A 23,149-nucleotide genomic window follows, 5' to 3' on the forward strand; every position below is an offset into this window, starting at 1 on the left:
CCAAAATCTTTAATTGTTTCATCAAATTTTTGGTTCCAACTTCTTGATGCTTGTTTTAGACCATAAATTGATCTCTGAAGCTTGCATACCTTATGCTCGCTTCCCATGGATGTGAACCCCTCAGGCTGCTTCATATAGATTTCTTCCTTAATGTCTCCATTAAGAAAAGTAGTCTTCACATCCATTTGCCATATCTCATAGTCATACCATGCAGCTATGGCAATAAGGATTCTTATGGACTTGAACATAGCAACTGGTGAAAAGGTTTCATCATAGTCAACTCCTTGCCTTTGAGTATAACCTTTCGCCACCAATCGCGCCTTGTAGGTCAATACCTTACCATCAGGCCCAAGCTTTCTTTTGTAGATCCATTTACACCCTATTGGAACAATTCCATCGGGAGGATCTACCAAAGACCAAACTTGGTTTGTATGCATCGAATCCAATTCTGACTGCATAGCTTCAAGCCATAAATTCGAATCCGCATCAGAAATTGCTTCCTTAAAGTTTCTTGGATCACATCCAATGTCGGGTTCATCTTGATCCCCTTCAAGAAGAAGACCATATCGAATAGGAGGTCTAGAAGTCCTCTCGGATCTTCTAGGTTCAGGCGCGTCCAGCAATGGTTCCTGAGGTGTAGGATCGTTATTTTGTATTTCGGGTTCTTCTCGAACTTCTTCGAGTTCCATCATCTCGCCTTTCTTATCCAATAAGAACTCCTTCTCCAAGAAGGTGGCATTCCTAGAAACAAACACCTTTGTTTCAGCAGGATAATAGAAATAATATCCGATTGAATTCTTCGGATACCCTACAAAATAACATAAGCTGGATCGACTATCCAACTTATCTCCCACTGTCCGCTTCACGTAAGCAGGACATCCCCAAATCCTCAAGTACGAATACTTAGGAGCTTTGCCATTCCATAACTCGTATGGTGTTTTGTCCACTGCTTTAGTGTGGACGTTGTTCAACAACAATACCGCCGTTTCAAGCGCATAGCCCCAAAACGAAGGTGGAAGCTCAGTGAAGCTCATCATGGATCGAACCATGTCCAACAAGGTTCGATTACGACGCTCCGACACACCATTAAGCTGTGGTGTCATAGGAGGAGTCCACTGAGAGAGAATCCCATTCTCTTTTAGATAGTCCAAAAACTCGGTACTCAAGTATTCTCCACCTCGATCCGATCGAAGTGCTTTAATACTTTTACCTAGCTTGTTTTCTACTTCAGCCTTGAATTCTTTGAACTTTTCAAATGCTTCAGACTTATATTTCATTAAATATAAATACCCATACCTTGAATAATCATCAGTAAAGGTAATGAAGTAGGTGTGGCCATGTTGAGTCCCAACTCTAAATGGACCACAAACATCTGTATGGATCAAATCCAACAGATTTTGACTACGCTCAGGCTTCCCCTTAAAATGAGATTTAGTCATTTTTCCTTTTAGGCAGGATTCACAAGTAGGTAGAGAGTTAATATGAGACATATCAAACATGCCCTCTCCCACTAGCTTGTTCATCCTCCTTGAGGAAATATGACCTAGTCTAGCGTGCCAAAGGTTTGCCGGGTTTTGACTATCGATTTTCCTTTTGTTTGTTGTCGCCGGTTTGTCAATACAATTCACTGGAACGTCTTTTAGTTTTAAATTGTATAGATCGTTTTCAAGTTGTCCATTTCCAATTAAACATTCATTCTTGTAAATATTGCAAATCCCATTCACAAAATTACAAGAATAACCATCTCTATCAAGCATAGAAATAGAAATAATGTTTTTAATTAAATCTGGCACAAATAAAACATCTCTCAACAATAATTTAAAACCATTCTGCAAAATCAAACAAACATCTCCAATGGCCGTAGCTTCAACTCTGGAACCATTCCCGAGCCTCAGCTGGGTCTCACCCATTCTAAGCCTGCGACTTCTTGTCATCACCTGCAAATCATTGCAAATGTGAGATCCACATCCGGTATCCAATACCCAAGAAGTTGTATTAAGTGACATGTTTATTTCGATATAGAACATACCCTTTGCAGTTCCCAACTGCTCAAGATACTCCTTGCAGTTGCGCTTCCAATGACCCGGCTTCTTGCAGTAATGGCAAACATCCTTGGATTTTCCATTGTTTGAAGCCTTTGTCTTTTGCTTCTTCTCGGGTTCCACTTTCTTGGGTGGGGCAGAACGTTTCTTGCCCTTCATACTTGGCCCCTTCTTAGCAGAAGATGAGGAGCCCACCAAGAAAGCTGGCCTATCCTTCTTAAGTGTGGATTCATATGTAACGAGCATATTGACCATCTCTTCAAGGGTGGCCTCTATCTTGTTCATATTAAAATTTATCACGAATCCATCAAATGAAGAAGGAAGAGATAGAAGCAGCAAGTCCACATTGAGTTCATGCTCCAACACCAAATCAAGGGTCGCTAACTTCTGTATGAGCCAAATCACTCGTACCCCATGATCACGGACCGAAGTCCCTTCACGCATGCGGCACGTCATCAACTCCTTAACAGTAGAGAACCTTTCAGCCCTCGACTGAGCCCCAAAAAGTTCCTTGAGTTGCGCGTGAATGTCAGCAGCATTCACCGTGTCCTCAAATCGCCTCTGGAGTTCATCAGACATCGAGGCTTGCATATAGCATTTGGTCTTGATGTCATGGTCCCACCATGCATCAAGCTTGGCCAATTCCTCCGGACTAACATCAGCTGGTGCTTCCTTCGGAGGTGCTTTCTCTAACACATAGAGCATTTTCTCCGAAGTTAAGACAATCTTCAACTTCCGGAACCATTCCGTATAGTTGGCGCCAGTCAGCTTGTTTTGTTCGAGGATCGAGAATAAAGGATTTCGCGAATTCATTGTATGAAATACTGAAAAGGAAAACAGACATATATCAATGATTGTTTAACAATTTACTAAGACATAAAATAGGCGAATTTAATTTTATGAATCTCACTCCCACTATTTTAACGATTTCACCACCCTCTAGTGAAAACGGGAAACTTTTTCCTTAGTGAGAACATGGAGTCCAATTGACAAACTTATGGTCCCGAATAATATCAGCCAACCATAATTCTCAAAAGGTAGAGCCCAATTGCTTCCAAAGCAACCCCCATGTATTTACCTCATGTCCAATAAGGGCCCAATAATATGACGCCGTTTAAAGTGACATGTCAAGATGACCCACCAATATTAAGTTGTGATGGACGGTCGCCATGTGGATCCCCCAATAATATGAGCCGATCCCATGGGAGTTCCACCCAACTTACAACATTTGTCAATCCAATGTACAGCTTTCCGACGGACGGGCCCCCCCAATAATATGAGCCGGACCGTATCCGCGGGTAGCATCACATACATTGACCGTTGATGGAAGGTAGGAACATTTAAACAATATTTAAATTTCCTTTATTTATCTTGATATAAATTTTAAATCATATTTAAAATGAGGGATTTTATTTATAAAAATATTTGTCTCATCATATTTAATTTATTGCATGCATTGCCGGATTCACGCAATTTATGTCTAAACATGCATACAATCATAATATCACATATTATATAGGATGATCGATTCCATTTCTAATTGACCCGTGGTTGCCAATCACGGGTCTTAGTCCAATCCTAGGTAATATGCAGTATGCAAATGCAATCCTATTACATATGCTTCCAATTTACATTTCTTCAGTCTTCATTGTCTGCTGGGCCCACCATCTTCAAATCTTGATCTCCCACTAAATCTAATGTATTTACAATAAATAACAATGACAAGTAGGGGATACATTTTTAGGGGGTGGGAACGGGCTATAAACCAAGCCCACTTTTATTACATATGACATTCATATCGGGCCATAAACCAGGCCCATTAATAAAACCAACAATAATAAAGACAAAATGTAAATTCCTAACATACACCTACAAAATTGGTCATGGCAATCGATCATCCTTATCCAATAACATTTAATTCAAAATTAATTTATTGGATAACATGCTGTGGCAATTCAAATTTAAACAAGATAAAATCATATTTTATATATAAAATCTCATTTCACATATAAAATCATATTTTATCTCTATATCAAATAAAATCATATTTTATCTATAAAATCCAATTTTACAAATAAAATCATATTTTACTTAATATATCATAAGATCATATCTTATCATCAATTGTACCAAAATAATTGATTTCAAAATTCAATTTACGGATAAAATATTAAAATTTTCCAAAAATTCAAATTTATCCAAAATCAATTTTAAAATTTACGGACTCGAACAATTCGATCCGAAATCTCGTGAACCAATCAAAAACAATTTTTGACCGGACCAAAAATAAAATTTTAAATATTAAAATTAATTTTTAAATAAAAATATAATTTTTCCCGCGGGCCGCCCGGGACACTCCCGGGCCGGCCCGCACCCGGGGCGCGGGCCGGGGGCAGCCCGGCTGCCCCCTTAGGGCAGCGCCTGGCGCCGCCCCTGGGCGGCGCGGTGCGCTGCCCTGGGCGGCGCCGAGCGCTGCGCTGGGCAGCGCACAGCGCTTCCCTAGGCGGCGCCGTGCGCCGCCCTGGGCGGCGACGGTCGCCGCCCGGGGCAGCAACAATTGCTGCCCCACCGGGCAGCGATCCAATCGCTGCCCGGGTTTTGCCCCGAAAATTTTTTTTTTTTTTATTTAAAAATATTTATTTTGTTTCAAAAACCGAGACTCAAAAATTTTGTACAATTGATTAATTTAATCGTTTGATCTGAGCAACCTGGCTTTGATACCACTGTTGGAAAACTGGCGGTCAGATCAATCACGATTGATACCCGGTGCAGCGGAAGTTTAAAATTTTGTTATGGAACAATTCCATAGTGTGGGTATCAACCGTTCAACGATTAAATTATTGTGTGTGTAAAATTTAAATAACAGTTATTAAATTTTACCTTCAATCTCGCAACGAGATTACTGGACACCAACAGATTTTATCTGCTCTTGTTGTCTCTCCCTGGAACCGATGAACTCCTTCAATCAGGTCCACGAACAGAGGTTTAATCCCTCTGATAGATTGCACTAGAAAATCTATCAGAAGTTTTCTGCGAAGAGAATAAACGAATCTGATTCGTTATTCCTTACTGCGATTCAAAATCACAGACCGGAAAATCTCGGGCAGAGGGGGAGGGGTCGGCCGAACAGAGAGAGAGAGCTAGGGTTCGAAAATTTTCTCTGTCTCAAAAATTATGACCTGTTGTGTGTAATTTTTGTACTGAAATAACTTATTTATAATGCAGGCCACTAACACCTTAGGGCCCATTAATCATAAGCTGGGGCCCGACAAGCAAAGCCCGCTCGTTCAGAAATTAATATAAAATTCATCGTGACTCCGATTGATGAACTGATTTCACCACTGTGCACAGAAACCATTTCTGCACATTTTAAAGTCAAAATAAATTTTCCTGAATCCGAATTCAGTGGTTTCCAAAAATGTCCATCCCTATGTCATTTTAGGAAATCCTACTCCCTTACTCTTATTTAAGAAGTCCAACTCCTTAGTTCATTAAATTTAACTCTTTAAATTTAACTATCTCAACGGGGATTAAAACTCCATTACACTGTGTGACCCTCAATGGTTCAGGGATACAGCTAGCCGTGGGCTCACAACTCCTTGTGACTCGGAACAACACTTTCCGACTTGCCCAACGAATCATGGTAAAGCGCCTAGCAACATCGCCCATGATTCCCTAGGTATCACTGATAGTGCCTACAAGAACCAGTAGATTTTGGTTAGCGTACAGTACGGTCCCTTCATCCATATATCCCGATCGAATCAACAACCATTGGTATATCGAGAGTCGCTCAAGATTCGATAACTATGCAATACATCTTGAAGATCAAATTAGTGACATCGCATGTGCTACTAAGAAACCATTTCTTAAATCACATCAAGTACTCTGGCCAGAGATTTGTCACACTAATATCTCCTCAGATCGCATAGGATATCCACACTCGCAAGTATGTGGTGAATCCTTGACAACAATGCATCGACTCCTATATGTGTCGTAACTGTACCCAATCTCGACACCTGATGACCCCCATAGAGTCGGTAAACGAGTCAAAGCACAGCACTAGCATATAGAGTCTCCATGATGTTTCAAGTCGTAAGGACTAATGGTGTACAACCAAAACCGCGGACTTTATCCACTCGATAAGTGATAACCACTTGGAAAGTCCGGATAGGGTAGTTCGACTATTCATCCTATGAATATCCATTTGCATGCTTCGAACATCTCCATGTTCCCTACCAATGAAACGTGGTACTCCGCATCGCAAATGCTAGTCTCAAACTCGAGCGATCCTTATCCTTATTATCGGACGGCTCAATCGACTAGGAACAGTTTAGAATATACAGTGACTATAAGATGTATTTCATGATAGACATCTCCATGTTCTACCACATCTTACATACACTATAGTATATTCAAGGTCTTTATCAAAACAACAATAGTATATCACAATATAACAATATGAAGTAATATAAAGTCATTGCCATTAAAAAGTGTAAATAATATTAAACAAAAGATTGTTTATACAAAGAGTCATCAAAGCCCATAGCCACACAGTTGGCTCACTGGGCACCCACTCTTACACATGCTTCATCTTACATCTTTCATCATATAATTTCATCATCTTATCATTGTAGCATCATAACATATCATTCATTATGAATCATCATTGAAACATTGTAATTTTTGTCTTAACTTTCATTTCATGAACATAAACTTCACTCGATAACTACATGCATGATTAAAATCATGCTTACATATTGAACATAGTTTTCATGAGTACATCATATCATATAATGCATCACATAATTCAACCGATCCACGTAATCTTTCTTGACTTTAAAACTTGAACTCTATACATAAAAAGGTTTTAAAATAATTTAAACACCTTAAAAGTGAATTTAGAACATCATTTGTGAAAATAAAATTTCATGAAATCGGAAGAGGTCTTTGCACAAGGCATGGGCGTGCCAAAATTTAAGAGTAAAAATCAGAAGAGGTTTTTGCACAAGGTGTGGGCACGCCTTGTGACTAGTTTACTTCTGCCCAAGACATAATGGAGGAACTTGAAAATTACAAAAACTGATCCTTTAAATTCCTTGCATTAAAAACACCTCAATGCCTTAACTAAACTTGAAACATCAACACTCAACACATTAAAAATCATTTCCAACATCAATTATCAAGTTTTACAAAGCATTGGATTAAAAGAAATACTATGACTTGAACAACTTTGCATCAAAACAAATCTCCCAACAATATCTCAACACTACTTCAATACTTCAAACTTCAAACTTCAAACATAAACTTCCTTTACTCAAAATCCTAACTACATAAATCATAAAAACTCATTTTCTTGCAATTAAACTTGGATTAACTAACTTCAAAACACTAAAATCTTAAATTCATGCACAAAATACTTCAAAACACATATTTTCATATCAAAATAATTATACCTTGAATGATGATTTCAAAACCTTTAAAATATTTTCCTTGAAATGGAGACGAAGTTGATTCAGAGTCTTGGCAACGAGCTAACCACGCAAAGAACGAGATTTGGAATTTTAGCTTACCAAAATCTTGAAGAACCGTGAAGATTCAAGAAAGAAACAATAAGGAGAATATGAGATAATAGAGAGAAGGGGGAGGAGCAGTGTAGATGAGGGGGAAGAAAGTGAGAGTCAAGGGGACATGGAAAGTAATGGGGTGGGGAACCTAGTAGATAGATAGGATAATGATCATTCAATACATAGCGTGTGTTCATCTCTATAATGCAGTCACTCACCTGTCCCGAATCGTCTGATAAAAATACTATCCCCCGACTAATACATAATAAGCATATCAATATTATACTTAAAACGCTCATAAAAATGTACTATATCACCTCGTTCATTGGTTAGCCTCGTCCCGTGAGTCCAGAAACAAACTCAACCTAACACCACAGCTTAAACAAAAACGTTAAACATACAAAAATCTTATCATGAAATCTTATTGTATAATCATATCTTAAACAATTTAAAGTAATAAGATTTCTAAAGTCATTTTAAATCATCGTGAACGAGTTTAGTGGATTTTGGATCTTACATTTGGTGTGTTAGCAGGTCAATGCAGAGTACCGACGACTTGGAGGGTTGCTTCACAGTTTATCTATTTTTGAGTGAAAATGGGAGTTGATCACGATGGACTTCGTGACCCATTTACCGGTGACCTCAAGGAATTGTGATGCTATCTGGGTTGTGGTAGACCGACTCACCAAGTCAGCACATTTCATTACTTATAACCAAGACTATAGTTTTGATAGGATGGAACGTTTGTACATCCAGGAGATTGTTCGATTGCACGGAGTTCCTGTGAGCATAGTCAGCGATCGAGACCCCGAGTTTACTTTTAGGTTCTGGGGGAGTCTTTAGCACGCTATGGGTACTACTCTCAGTTTGAGTACTGCTTATCACCAAGAGACTGACGGGCTGCCAGAGCGCATGATTCGTACTCTTTAAGACATGTTGCAAGCATGTTCTTTGGATTTTGGTCCAGCATGGCAAGATCAGTTGTCATTGATTGAGTTTTCATACAAAAACAGTTACCATCGCAGTATTGGGATGGCTCCGTTTGAATCGTTGTATGGGTGACGATGCCGTACTCCACTGTTTTGGGAAGAAGTGGGGGAGCAACACGTAGAGTGTGGCGACCCTGGGTGAAAATACATAAAAATAATCAATATGACATTTGGCGACGCATGTCTTACATTTGGCGACGCGAAAACACGTCGCCAAAAAAAATATATTTATTTATTTTTTAAAAAATATGCTCATGCGCTTCTGCGTTCGCATTCTTGCCCAGCAGCGTATCATCTGGCGCTCTGATCTGCCCAGGAATTTCTCTATTCTGTCCATTTTTCTGAAATTTGTCAAAATACTCAAAAACCCGGAAAAATTCTAAATCTCAAACATGGTTAAATTATACAATCCAAAATAAGTGTCAAACCATAAAAATGAGATTAAAATACATTATTCTTCATCATACAAGTATTTGGCTCTTTGGGGTAAAATCAACACAACCCATTAAAAACCACCCGGAGTTCCACTTCTAAATTCATTCCAAGAACTCATGGCCCTCTATGACTCGACCTTGGATTACCTGTTGCAATGCACACACACATGACAAAGCAACAGCCAGAAAACCGGTGAGTACGAAACCCAGTATGAATGACAGAACAAATAATCAGTTATGCATTTCAATGACATCAATATAAATACATAAGTAGTCTCAAATGTATAATGTGTGGATGAAATGCATGCTCAACAAACTGTGGTTATCAATTCTTGGATCCAATCTGAATCTCGATCTTAGGGATCCCAAGGGAAAAGAAAACACAACGTCACCACCTACTCTCTCAATCGGGGTGGGCGTTGAGGTTCTCAACCCCAGAATTTGACACTACTATATAGAGTATTCTGGTCACGGAAGTTGTTTTACATTCCATGCCACTCAAATAGAGACTCAAACGTTCGCTGCAATCTAGGAAAGTCTGCCATCAAGTCTGAACAAAATCTGGTTCAATATGAATGAGATGATGCAATTCAATATATCAAAATCTTTGCTCAATCTGAGATCTCATCTCATATATCAAATCAATAGCATGAGTTATATATCGATAATCATCGAATAAAATCAAATTCATAATTTCATGTTATTCAATCAATTCATATAATTCAAATAATATTAGCAAATAAGAGTGTGATTTTATTGGGATCGAGAATCTCATAATTTTTTTGAGGACTCAATCTCAAGCTCTTCATTGTCTATCCATACCTCAATTCCAAGTCCGGAATGCTCAAGTCTTAAAATCTACATCAATACAAAATTCATATCAATTTCTTGTTAAATCAACTCTTTAACAATTTCTTCAAAATTCAACCCGATGGCATTACGTCTACAATTCTGGTATTTCCAAAATTCTCAACAGCAATATTATCACAATTCCAACACAATATCATCATCAAAATATCCAGGAATTCCGAAAAGCCTTCAAAAATCAAAACATGTTAGAACGATGGTATTTTCTTAAACTGTCTTAGATATAGCATCTCTATTATCTCAAGAACATAGTTATATCATCAAAACTCGAATCCAACAATATCCCAAAATTTAGAACTTGATAGAATTTCGTAATACTTACGTAGAAATGTAGCTCTTGACTCAAGGATTCCAAAACCGTGCTCAAATCAAAATTCTACCTGTCGGATTTTCTTGAATCGAAGCTTGAAATGGAACGAAAATGATGTGAATTCTCTTACTTCTCTCCTCTCTCTCTCTCTTTCGTGTGATTGGAATGGGGGAAATGATTAGGGAGACAACAAGTCTCCCTTTCCATTTGTTTATTTACCAATGATTGCCCATAATTCCGTTTTACTCCATGGAGATTTCAAAATTTTAAATTTAGTCCTTGCTTAATTTCCAACTTCAATTTCAGTCCTTCAATTTATAAAACTTAGGAATTTATTCTAAATTCCCATAATTTATTAAATTTAATATTTTTCGGGGCATTACATAGAGGGACCAGAGTTAGTCCAGCAGACTGTTGATATTGTTGGACAGATCAAGAAAAGAATTAAGATTGCGCAAGATCGGCAGACTAGTTATGCGAATGTTAAGCGCAGACCTCTGCAGTTCGAAGTGGGCAAAAAAGTGTTTTTGAAAGTCTCACTATTTCGCAGAATTTTGAGATTCGGTCTCAAGGGTAAGCTATCTCCCATGTTCATTGGTACATTAGAGATTTTGGATAGTGTTGGAGATCTGGCTTACAGGTTGGCGTTACCGCCGTATTTGTCGAGTATCCACGATGTGTTCCATGTTTCACTATTTCGAGGTATGTGGCAGATGAGTCTCATATCTTACAGCCGTCTGAAGTACAGTTGGATACAGATTTGACGTACGTGGAGAGACCTTTGCGTATCATAGGTCATAAGGATAAGTTCTTTCGCAACAAGATTATTCCTCTTGTTCTAGTTCAGTGGCAACGCCGAGGCTAGGGATGGCAACGGCACGGGTTCGGGGCGGTTTTGGGTAAACCCGAGACCCGCCCCGCATCGTGGACCCGGTGGGTCCAATCCGGGTTAGACCCGTTGGACCCGCCAAGTTAAATATAATTTAAAATTATATTAAATAAAAATTTTAAATAAGTTAAAAAATTAACAAATTATTATTAAATTTATTTTTCAAATTTATATTAATAATTTTAAGATAAAAAAAATGTTTTATAAGTTAAAATGTATCATTTTAATTTAAATAATAATTAATAACTAAGGAAAAATCATAATAATATATTTTCATATTAAAAATATATTAAAATTATTTAAATTCAAAATATTATAAACTTAAATTAGGGATAAAGTATTGATTATGTAATATAAATAATATAATTATATATTATTAATATATATACATATATAATTTATATTTATACACCTCGGACCCGCATCTAGATCCGCTTGGCCGGGTCTAAACCCTTCCCGCCGGGTCGGGTTCAATGCGGGTCGGGTTTAGACCCAACCCATCGCCATCTCTAACCGAGGCATTGAAGATGTCACTTGGGAACTTGAGAGTCGTATGCGTACAGATTATCCAAATTTTTTTTAAAATTGTTGTATTTCAAGATGAGTAATTTACTGCATTCAATACTTAAGACTGTTCGAGGACGAAATATCTTAAGTAGGGGGAGAATGTAGTAGCCCGGCTTCATTTTGCAAGATTAATTAAGTAAAAATGGTTAAGCATGGATTAAGAGCTTAATTTTTTATTTAATTATAAAATTTTTGGAAATTTGACCAAGGTGAGTTCGGAGGATCCGAACCACTTCGGAGGCATGACCTAGGATCGGAGGCTACGTCCAGATCAAACCGTCAGAACCCATATCGGACCGTCTGAACCCAGTTAGGCCATGCAAGGGTTGAGGTGCCAAGACTGTCCAAACACCTAGCAGTTCAGAGCGTCCGAAGTAGAGATCGGAGCGTCCAAACTATGCATGTAGTTACGTGTTTCACATGCAAGGTTTGGAGCGTCCGATCTCCCCGATCAGAGCGTCCGAACTCCGCTTATAAATAGGCCATTTGAGGCCTCATTTTCTTCACACCAAATCATTCTTTCTCTCTTGGTTTTAAGGCTTCCTAAGTGATTTCCAGCCTTCCTAGGCTTGGTCCGGAGGTTGGCAAGGTACTCCGGGGTTGCTGCAAAGTGGTGCCCTAGTTCTGGGGCAGTCGTCATCAGAGGGCTGACGATGAAGACGGACGCAGGTATAGCTCTGGATCCTTGTAGTAAATAGGAAGTATGCTATAGTATAGTTAAGGCTTTTAGAATAAGATTATAATGCATAAGTATTTTACATTGTAGTGCGGATAATAGGCTTGGACATAGAGTTGTTTAGCTTGCCTAGTATATGAGATACGTAAGTATTATTCTAGATACACTTGCACTAGTATCAGGTCAGCATTATCCACTGGGTATATGAGCCACCTCTTGAGGCGATGATGCAGCGTGCTATATATCTTGGGCCCGGTCTATGAGCTTGATTCTTTACCTGAGTGTCTTGATACCCATTTCATTTGCATTCATGCACATATAATACCGTATACTTGTTGGAAAACTGGCGAGTTCCCAGACCAATTACGATTGATACCCGGTGCAGCGGAAGTTTAAAAATTTTTCATGGAACGTTTCCATGGTATGGGTATCAACCGTTCATCGATTGAATTACGTGTGTGTAAAATTTAAATAACAATTAAATAAATTTTACCTCAAATCTCGCAACGAGATTAATGGACACCAACAGAACAATTCTGCTCTTGTTGTCTCTCCCTGGAACCGATGAACGCCTTCAATCAGGTCCACGAACAGAGGTTTAATCCCTCTGATAGATTGCACTAGAAAATCTATCAGAAGTTTTCTGCGAAGAGAATACACGAATTTGATTCGTTATTCCTTACTGCGATTCAAAATCACAGACCGGAATTTCTCTGACAGAGTGGGAGGGTGATCGGCCGAATTGAGAGAGAATAGGGGCTAGGGTTTTCGAAATTATTGCTCTCAAAATAATGACCTGTTGTGTGTAATTTCTGTACTGAAATAACTTATTTATAATGCAGGCCACTAACACCTTAGGGCCCATTAGTCATAAGCTGGGGCCCGACAAGCAAAGCCCGCTCGTTCAGAAATTAATATAAAATTCTCATCGTGACTCCGATTGATGAAACGATTTCACCAATGTGCACAGAAACCATTTCTGCACGTTTTAAAGTCAAAATAAATTTTCCTGAATCCGAATTCAGTGGTTTCCAAAAATGTCCATCCCTATGTCATTTTAGGAAATCCTACTCCCTTACTCTTATTTAAGAAGTCCAACTCCTTAGTTCATTAAATTTAACTCTTTAAATTTAACTATCTCAACGGGGATTAAAACTCCATTACACTGTGTGACCCTCAATGGTTCAGGGATACAGCTAGCCGTGGGCTCACAACTCCTTGTGACTCGGAACAACACTTTCCGACTTGCCCAACGAATCATGGTAAAGCGCCTAGCAACATCGCCCCATGATTCCCTAGGTATCACTGATAGTGCCTACAAGAACCAGTAGATTTTGGTTAACGTACAGTACGGTCCCTTCATCCATATATCCCGATCGAATCAACAACCATTGGTATATCGAGAGTCGCTCAAGATTCGATAACTATGCAATACATCTTGAAGATCAAATTAGTGACATCGCATGTGCTACTAAGAAACCATTTCTTAAATCACATCAAGTACTCTGGCCAGAGATTTGTCACACTAATATCTCCTCAGATCGCATAGGATATCCACACTCGCAAGTATGTGGTGAATCCTTGACAACAATGCATTGACTCCTATATGTGTCGTAACTGTACCCAATCTCGACACCTGATGACCCCCTCAGAGTCGGTAAACGAGTCAAAGCACAGTACTAGCATATAGAGTCTCCATGATGTTTCAAGTCGTAAGGACTAATGGTGTACAACCAAAACCGCGGACTTTATCCACTCGATAAGTGATAACCACTTGGAAAGTCCGGATAGGGTAGTTCGACTATTCATCCTATGAATATCCATTTGCATGCTTCGAACATCTCCATGTTCCCTACCAATGAAACGTGGTACTCCGCATCGCAAATGCTAGTCTCAAACTCGAGCGATCCTTATCCTTATTATCGGACGGCTCAATCGACTAGGAACGGTTTTAGAATATACAGTGACTATAAGATGTATTTCATGATAGACATCTCCATGTTCTACCACATCTTACATACACTATAGTATATTAAAGGTCTTTATCAAAACAACAATAGTATATCACAATATAACAATATGAAGTAATATAAAGTCATTGCCATAAAAGTGTAAATCATATTAAACAAAAGATTGTTTATACAAAGAGTCAACAAAGCCCATAGCCACACAGTTGGCTCACTGGGCACCCACTCTTACAATCTCCCACTTGCCCTATAGCCAACTAGTCATACTACGTAGACCCATTGCTTCGCGATGTTTGTCAAACAATGGTCCTGGCAAAGGCTTAGTAAGTGGATCAGCGATATTGTCTGCAGAGGCCACTCGTTCGACACTGATGTCTCCTCTTTCCACAATCTCCCGGATTATGTGGTATTTCCTCAGTACGTGTTTGGATCTTTGATGAGACCTTGGTTCCTTTGCTTGAGCAACGGCACCCGTGTTGTCGCAGTACACCGGGACTGGACCAACAAATTCAGGAATGACGCCCAACTCTTGGACGAAATTCCTCATCCAAACGGCCTCTTTAGCAGAGCAGTGATGCTGCAATGTATTCAGCCTCAGTGGTGGAATCCGCTGTGGTGTCCTGCTTGGAACTCTTCCAAGAGACAGCACCGCCATTGAGCATGAACACAAATCCAGAGGTTGACTTCGAGTCATCCACATCACTTTGGAAGCTAGAGTCGGTATAGCCTTCCAGTTTGAGTTCTCGTCCTCCATAAACCATGAACATATTCTTAGTCCTTCGCAAGTACTTAAGAATGTCCTTCACGGCTTTCCAATGCATCTGACCAGGATTAGACTGATATCTGCTCGTGACACTCAGAGCAAATGCTACATCCGGTCTGGTAGATATCATCCCATACATGATACTACCTATAGCTGACGCATATGGTACATGTGTCATATTCTCTATCTCTGCATCAGTCTTGGGACACATAGACTTGGATAGAGAAACTCCATGACACATGGGTAGATGTCCTCTCTTGGACCCATCCATTGAAAACCGTTTCAATATGGTATCGATGTAGGTTGATTGAGTGAGTCCTATCATTCTCTTAGATCTATCCCTATAGATCTGTATCCCAAGAATGTAGGATGCCTCACCCAAATCCTTCATCGAAAATCTACCTGATAACCATATCTTAGTTGACTGCAACATCCCTACATCATTCCCAATGAGTAGGATGTCATCAACATAAAGTACTAAGAATGTCACCGCATCCTTAACTACTTTCTTGTACACGCAAGGTTCCTCCGGGTTCTTGATGAAACCAAAGTCTTTAATTGTTTCATCAAATTTCTGGTTCCAACTTCTTGATGCTTGTTTTAGACCATAAATTGATCTCTGAAGCTTGCATACCTTATGCTCGCTTCCCATGGATGTGTACCCCTCAGGCTGCTTCATATAGATTTCTTCCTTAATGTCTCCATTAAGAAAAGCAGTCTTCACATCCATTTGCCATATCTCATAGTCATACCATGCAGCTATGGCAATTAGGATTCTTATGGACTTGAACATTGCAACTGGTGAAAAGGTTTCGTCATAGTCAACTCCTTGCCTTTGAGTATAACCTTTAGCCACCAATCGCGCCTTGTAGGTCAATACCTTACCATCAGGCCCAAGCTTTCTTTTGTAGATCCATTTACACCCTATTGGAACAATTCCATCGGGAGGATCCACTAAAGACCAGACTTGGTTAGTATGCATCGAATCCAATTCAGACTGCATAGCTTCAAGCCATAAATTCGAATCCGCATCAGAAATTGCTTCCTTGAAGCTTCTTGGATCACATCCAATGTCGGGTTCATCTTGACCCTCTTCAAGAAGAAGACCATATCGAACTGGAGGTCTAGAAGTCCTCTCGGATCTTCTAGGTGCAGGCGTGTCCAGCAATGGTTCCTGAGGTGTGGGATCGTTATTTTGTATTTCGGGTTCCTCTCGAACTTCTTCGAGTTCCATCATCTCGCCTTTCTTATCCAATAAGAACTCCTTCTCCAAGAAGGTGGCATTCCGTGAAACAAACACCTTTGTTTCAGCAGGATAATAGAAATAATATCCGATTGAATTCTTCGGATACCCCACAAAATAACACAAGCTGGATCGACTATCCAACTTATCTCCCACTGTCCGCTTCACGTAAGCAGGACATCCCCAAATCCTCAAGTACGAATACTTAGGAGCTTTGCCATTCCATAACTCGTATGGTGTTTTGTCCACTGCTTTAGTGTGGACGTTATTCAACAACAATACCGCCGTTTCAAGCGCATAGCCCCAAAACGAAGGTGGAAGCTCAGTGAAGCTCATCATAGATCGAACCATGTCCAACAAAGTTCGATTACGACGCTCCGATACACCATTAAGCTGTGGTGTCATAGGAGGAGTCCACTGAGAGAGAATCCCATTCTCTTTCAGATAGTCCAAAAACTCGGTACTCAAGTATTCTCCACCTCGATCCGATCGAAGTGCTTTAATACTTTTACCTAGCTTGTTTTCTACTTCAGCCTTGAATTCTTTGAACTTTTCAAATGCTTCAGACTTATATTTCATTAAATATAAATACCCATACCTAGAATAATCATCAGTAAAGGTAATGAAGTAGGTGTGGCCATGTTGAGTCCCTACTCTAAATGGACCACAAACATCTGTATGGATCAAATCCAACAGATTTTGACTACGCTCAGGCTTCCCCTTAAAAGGAGATTTAGTCATTTTCCCTTTTAGGCAGGATTCACAAGTAGGTAGAGAGTTAATATCAGACATATCAAACATGCCCTCTCCCACTAGCTTGTTCATCCTCCTTGAGGAAATATGACCTAGTCTAGCGTGCCAAAGGTTTGCCGGGTTTTGACTATCGATTTTCCTTTTGTTTGTTGTCGCCGGTTTGTCAATACAATTCACTGGAACGTCTTTTAGTTTTAAATTATATAGATCGTTTTCAAGTTGTCCATTTCCAATTAAACATTCATTCTTGTAAATACTGCAAATCCCATTCACAAAATTACAAGAATAACCATCTCTATCAAGCATAGAAATAGAAATAATGTTTTTAATTAAATCTGGCACAAATAAAACATCTCTCAACAATAATTTAAAACCATTATGCAAAATCAAACAAACATCTCCAATGGCCGTAGCTTCAACTCTGGAACCATTCCCGAGCCTCAGCTGGGTCTCACCCATTCTAAGCCTGCGACTTCTTGTCATCACCTGCAAATCATTGCAAATGTGAGATCCACATCCGGTATCCAATACCCAAGAAGTTGTATTAAGTGACATGTTTATTTCGATATAGAACATACCCTTTGCAGTTCCCAACTGCTCAAGATACTCCTTGCAGTTGCGCTTCCAATGACCCGGCTTCTTGCAGTAATGGCAAACATCCTTGGATTTTCCATCGTTTGAAGCCTTTGTCTTTTGCTTCTTCTCGGGTTCCACTTTCTTGGGTGGGGCAGAACGTTTCTTGCCCTTCATACTTGGCCCCTTCTTAGCAGAAGATGAGGAGCCCACCAAGAAAGCTGGCTTATCCTTCTTAAGTGTGGATTCATATGTAACGAGCATATTGACCATCTCTTCAAGGGTGGCCTCTATCTTGTTCATATTAAAATTTATCACGAATCCATCAAATGAAGAAGGAAGAGATAGAAGCAGCAAGTCCACATTGAGTTCATGCTCCAACACCAAATCAAGGGTCGCTAACTTCTGTATGAGCCAAATCACTCGTACCCCATGATCACGGACCGAAGTCCCTTCACGCATGCGGCACGTCATCAACTCCTTAACAGTAGAGAACCTTTCAGCCCTCGACTGAGCCCCAAAAAGTTCCTTGAGTTGCGTGTGAATGTCAGCAGCATTCACCGTGTCCTCAAATCGCCTCTGGAGTTCATCAGACATCGAGGCTTGCATATAGCATTTGGTCTTGATGTCATGGTCGCACCATGCATCAAGTTTGGCCAATTCCTCCGGACTTATGTCAGCTGGTGCTTCCTTCGGAGGTGCTTTCTCTAACACGTAGAGCATTTTCTCCGAAGTTAAGACAATCTTCAACTTCCGGAACCATTCCGTATAGTTGGCGCCAGTCAGCTTGTTTTGTTCGAGGATCGAGAATAAAGGATTTCGCGAATTCATTGTATGAAATACTGAAAAGGAAAAACAGACATATATCAATGATTGTTTAACAATTTACTAAGACATAAAATAGGCGAATTTAATTTTATGAATCTCACTCCCACTATTTTAACGATTTCACCACCCTCTAGTGAAAACGGGAAACTTTTTCCTTAGTGAGAACATGGAGTCCAATTGACAAACTTATGGTCCCGAATAATATCAGCCAACCATAATTCTCAAAAGGTAGAGCCCAATTGCTTCCAAAGCAACCCCCATGTATTTACCTCATGTCCAATAAGGGCCCAATAATATGACGCCGTTTAAAGTGACATGTCAAGATGACCCATCAATATTAAGTTGTGATGGACGGTCGCCATGTGGATCCCCCAATAATATGAGCCGATCCCATGGGAGTTCCACCCAACTTACAACATTTGTCGATCCAATGTACAGCTTTCCGACGGACGGGCCCCCCAATAATATGAGCCGGACCGTATCCGCGGGTAGCATCACATACATTGACCGTTGATGGAAGGTAGGAACATTTAAACAATATTTAAATTTCCTTTATTTATCTTGATATAAATTTTAAATCATATTTAAAATGAGGGATTTTATTTATAAAAATATTTGTCTCATCATATTTAATTTATTGCATGCATTGCCGGATTCACGCAATTTATGTCTAAACATGCATACAATCATAATATCACATATTATATAGGATGATCGATTCCATTTCTAATTGACCCGTGGTTGCCAATCACGGGTCTTAGTCCAATCCTAGGTAATATGCAGTATGCAAATGCAATCCTATTACATATGCTTCCAATTTACATTTCTTCAGTCTTCATTGTCTGCTGGGCCCACCATCTTCAAATCTTGATCTCCCACTAAATCTAATGTATTTACAATTAAATAACAATGACAAGTAGGGGATACATTTTTAGGGGGTGGGAACGGGCTATAAACCAAGCCCACTTTTATTACATATGACATTCATATCGGGCCATAAACCAGGCCCATTAATAAAACCAACAACAATAAAGACAAAATGTAAATTCCTAACATACACCTACAAAATTGGTCATGGCAATCGATCATCCTTATCCAATAACATTTAATTCAAAATTAATTTATTGGATAACATGCTGTGGCAATTCAAATTTAAACAAGATAAAATCATATTTTATATATAAAATCACATTTCACATATAAAATCATATTTTATCTCCATATCAAATAAAATCATATTTTATCTATAAAATCCAATTTTACAAATAAAATCATATTTTATCTAATATATCATAAGATCATATCTTATCATCAATTGTACCAAAATAATTGATTTCAAAATTCAATTTACGGATAAAATATTAAAATTTTCCAAAAATTCAAATTTATCCAAAATCAATTTTAAAATTTACGGACTCGAACAATTCGATCCGAAATCTCGTGAACCAATCAAAAACAATTTTTGACCGGACCAAAAATAAAATTTTAAATATTAAAAATTAAAATATAATTTTTTTGGCGGGCCGCCCGGGACACTTCCGGGCCGGCCCGCACCCGGGGCGCGGGCCGGGGGCAGCCCGGCTGCCCCTTTAGGGCAGCGCCTGGCGCCGCCCCTGGGCGGCGCCGTGCGCTGCCCTGGGCGGCGCCGAGCGCCGCCCTGCGCAGCGCCCAGCGCTGCGCTGGGCGGCGCCGAGCGCCGCCCCTGGGCAGCGCCGAGCGCTGCCCTGCGCAGCGCCCAGCGCTGCGCTGGGCAGCGCACAGCGCTGCCCTGGGCGGCGCCGTGCGCCGCCCTGGGCGGCGACAGTCGCCGCCTTGGGCGGCGCCGTGCGCCCCCTTTGGGCGGCGCCGTGCGCCGCCCGGGGCAGCAACAATTGCTGCCCCACCGGGCAGCGATCCAATCGCTGCCCGGGTTTTGCCCCGAAAAAAATTTTTTTATTAAAAATATTTATTTTGTTTCATAAACCGAGACTCAAAAATTTTGTACAATTGATTATTCAATCGATTGATCTGAGCAACCTGGCTCTGATACCACTGTTGGAAAACTGGCGAGTTCCCAGACCAATTACGATTGATACCCGGTGCAGCGGAAGTTTAAAAATTTTTCATGGAACGTTTCCATGGTATGGGTATCAACCGTTCATCGATTGAATTACGTGTGTGTAAAATTTAAATAACAATTAAATAAATTTTACCTCAAATCTCGCAACGAGATTAATGGACACCAACAGAACAATTCTGCTCTTGTTGTCTCTCCCTGGAACCGATGAACGCCTTCAATCAGGTCCACGAACAGAGGTTTAATCCCTCTGATAGATTGCACTAGAAAATCTATCAGAAGTTTTCTGCGAAGAGAATACACGAATTTGATTCGTTATTCCTTACTGCGATTCAAAATCACAGACCGGAATTTCTCTGACAGAGTGGGAGGGTGATCGGCCGAATTGAGAGAGATAGGGGCTAGGGTTTTCGAAATTATTGCTCTCAAAATAATGACCTGTTGTGTGTAATTTCTGTACTGAAATAACTTATTTATAATGCAGGCCACTAACACCTTAGGGCCCATTAGTCATAAGCTGGGGCCCGACAAGCAAAGCCCGCTCGTTCAGAAATTAATATAAAATTCATCGTGACTCCGATTGATGAAACGATTTCACCAATGTGCACAGAAACCATTTCTGCACGTTTTAAAGTCAAAATAAATTTTCCTGAATCCGAATTCAGTGGTTTCCAAAAATGTCCATCCCTATGTCATTTTAGGAAATCCTACTCCCTTACTCTTATTTAAGAAGTCCAACTCCTTAGTTCATTAAATTTAACTCTTTAAATTTAACTATCTCAACGGGGATTAAAACTCCATTACACTGTGTGACCCTCAATGGTTCAGGGATACAGCTAGCCGTGGGCTCACAACTCCTTGTGACTCGGAACAACACTTTCCGACTTGCCCAACGAATCATGGTAAAGCGCCTAGCAACATCGCCCCATGATTCCCTAGGTATCACTGATAGTGCCTACAAGAACCAGTAGATTTTGGTTAACGTACAGTACGGTCCCTTCATCCATATATCCCGATCGAATCAACAACCATTGGTATATCGAGAGTCGCTCAAGATTCGATAACTATGCAATACATCTTGAAGATCAAATTAGTGACATCGCATGTGCTACTAAGAAACCATTTCTTAAATCACATCAAGTACTCTGGCCAGAGATTTGTCACACTAATATCTCCTCAGATCGCATAGGATATCCACACTCGCAAGTATGTGGTGAATCCTTGACAACAATGCATTGACTCCTATATGTGTCGTAACTGTACCCAATCTCGACACCTGATGACCCCCTCAGAGTCGGTAAACGAGTCAAAGCACAGTACTAGCATATAGAGTCTCCATGATGTTTCAAGTCGTAAGGACTAATGGTGTACAACCAAAACCGCGGACTTTATCCACTCGATAAGTGATAACCACTTGGAAAGTCCGGATAGGGTAGTTCGACTATTCATCCTATGAATATCCATTTGCATGCTTCGAACATCTCCATGTTCCCTACCAATGAAACGTGGTACTCCGCATCGCAAATGCTAGTCTCAAACTCGAGCGATCCTTATCCTTATTATCGGACGGCTCAATCGACTAGGAACGGTTTTAGAATATACAGTGACTATAAGATGTATTTCATGATAGACATCTCCATGTTCTACCACATCTTACATACACTATAGTATATTCAAGGTCTTTATCAAAACAACAATAGTATATCACAATATAACAATATGAAGTAATATAAAGTCATTGCCATAAAAGTGTAAATCATATTAAACAAAAGATTGTTTATACAAAGAGTCAACAAAGCCCATAGCCACACAGTTGGCTCACTGGGCACCCACTCTTACAATACTCATACTTTCGTACTGAGCTTTTTATGATCGACGTCTCGTACCTTGTTATTTCTGGACACCCTATTCCATGGGGCGGTCTGCGGTTGGATGAGGCGGGTGGTTCAGGAGGGCTTAGGCGACTGATGGCCTGCAGGGATATTTGTCTAAGCTTTTGTTTCTGATGTATTTGGGTTAATACACTTGGTTATTCGATATGGTTGTAAACAATATTTTAATTGTTGTTTATGGTTTCCGCTGTTTATTTCTGATTATTGATTTATTAAGTTAAATTCATGCTTAAGCTTCTGATTAGTAGGTGGTCATGGTGCTGGTCACTACAAGCGCAAGAGAAATCAAGAAGCTACGCTTAATTCCAGAAGCATGAAGAATTGAATATGCGCATCTGCACACCAATGGACGCTTCTGCGCAATTGAAGAAATCAAAGATGCATCTGCGCATGCAAGAGAGAAATAGGAGGCACAGCTGCAGAGCAAGGAATGCGTGTCTGCACTATTGCTGGGAATTGAAGAAACAAAAAAAGTGCATCTGCGCTGATGCATATTTTTTTTTAAAAAAAAAACTCGTAGTTTTAGAAATTTTGGAGACGTGATTTTTGGGCTTGATATTGGGCTTTCATAATCACATATAAAATTACATTTTTAACGTGAGAAGGGGGAAGCAGCCGTCGCATACTTCAGAAATTGGAGAGCATAATCGTGAGATCAGAAGAGGAAATTGGAAGAAGAAATCTGGACAAAGACGTGAAGAACATCAAACAACAAATACGAAGATCGATCGACCGG

The sequence above is a fragment of the Henckelia pumila genome, chromosome 1 (assembly GCF_033568475.1).
Source record: "Henckelia pumila isolate YLH828 chromosome 1, ASM3356847v2, whole genome shotgun sequence".
Lineage (NCBI taxonomy): Eukaryota > Viridiplantae > Streptophyta > Magnoliopsida > Lamiales > Gesneriaceae > Henckelia > Henckelia pumila.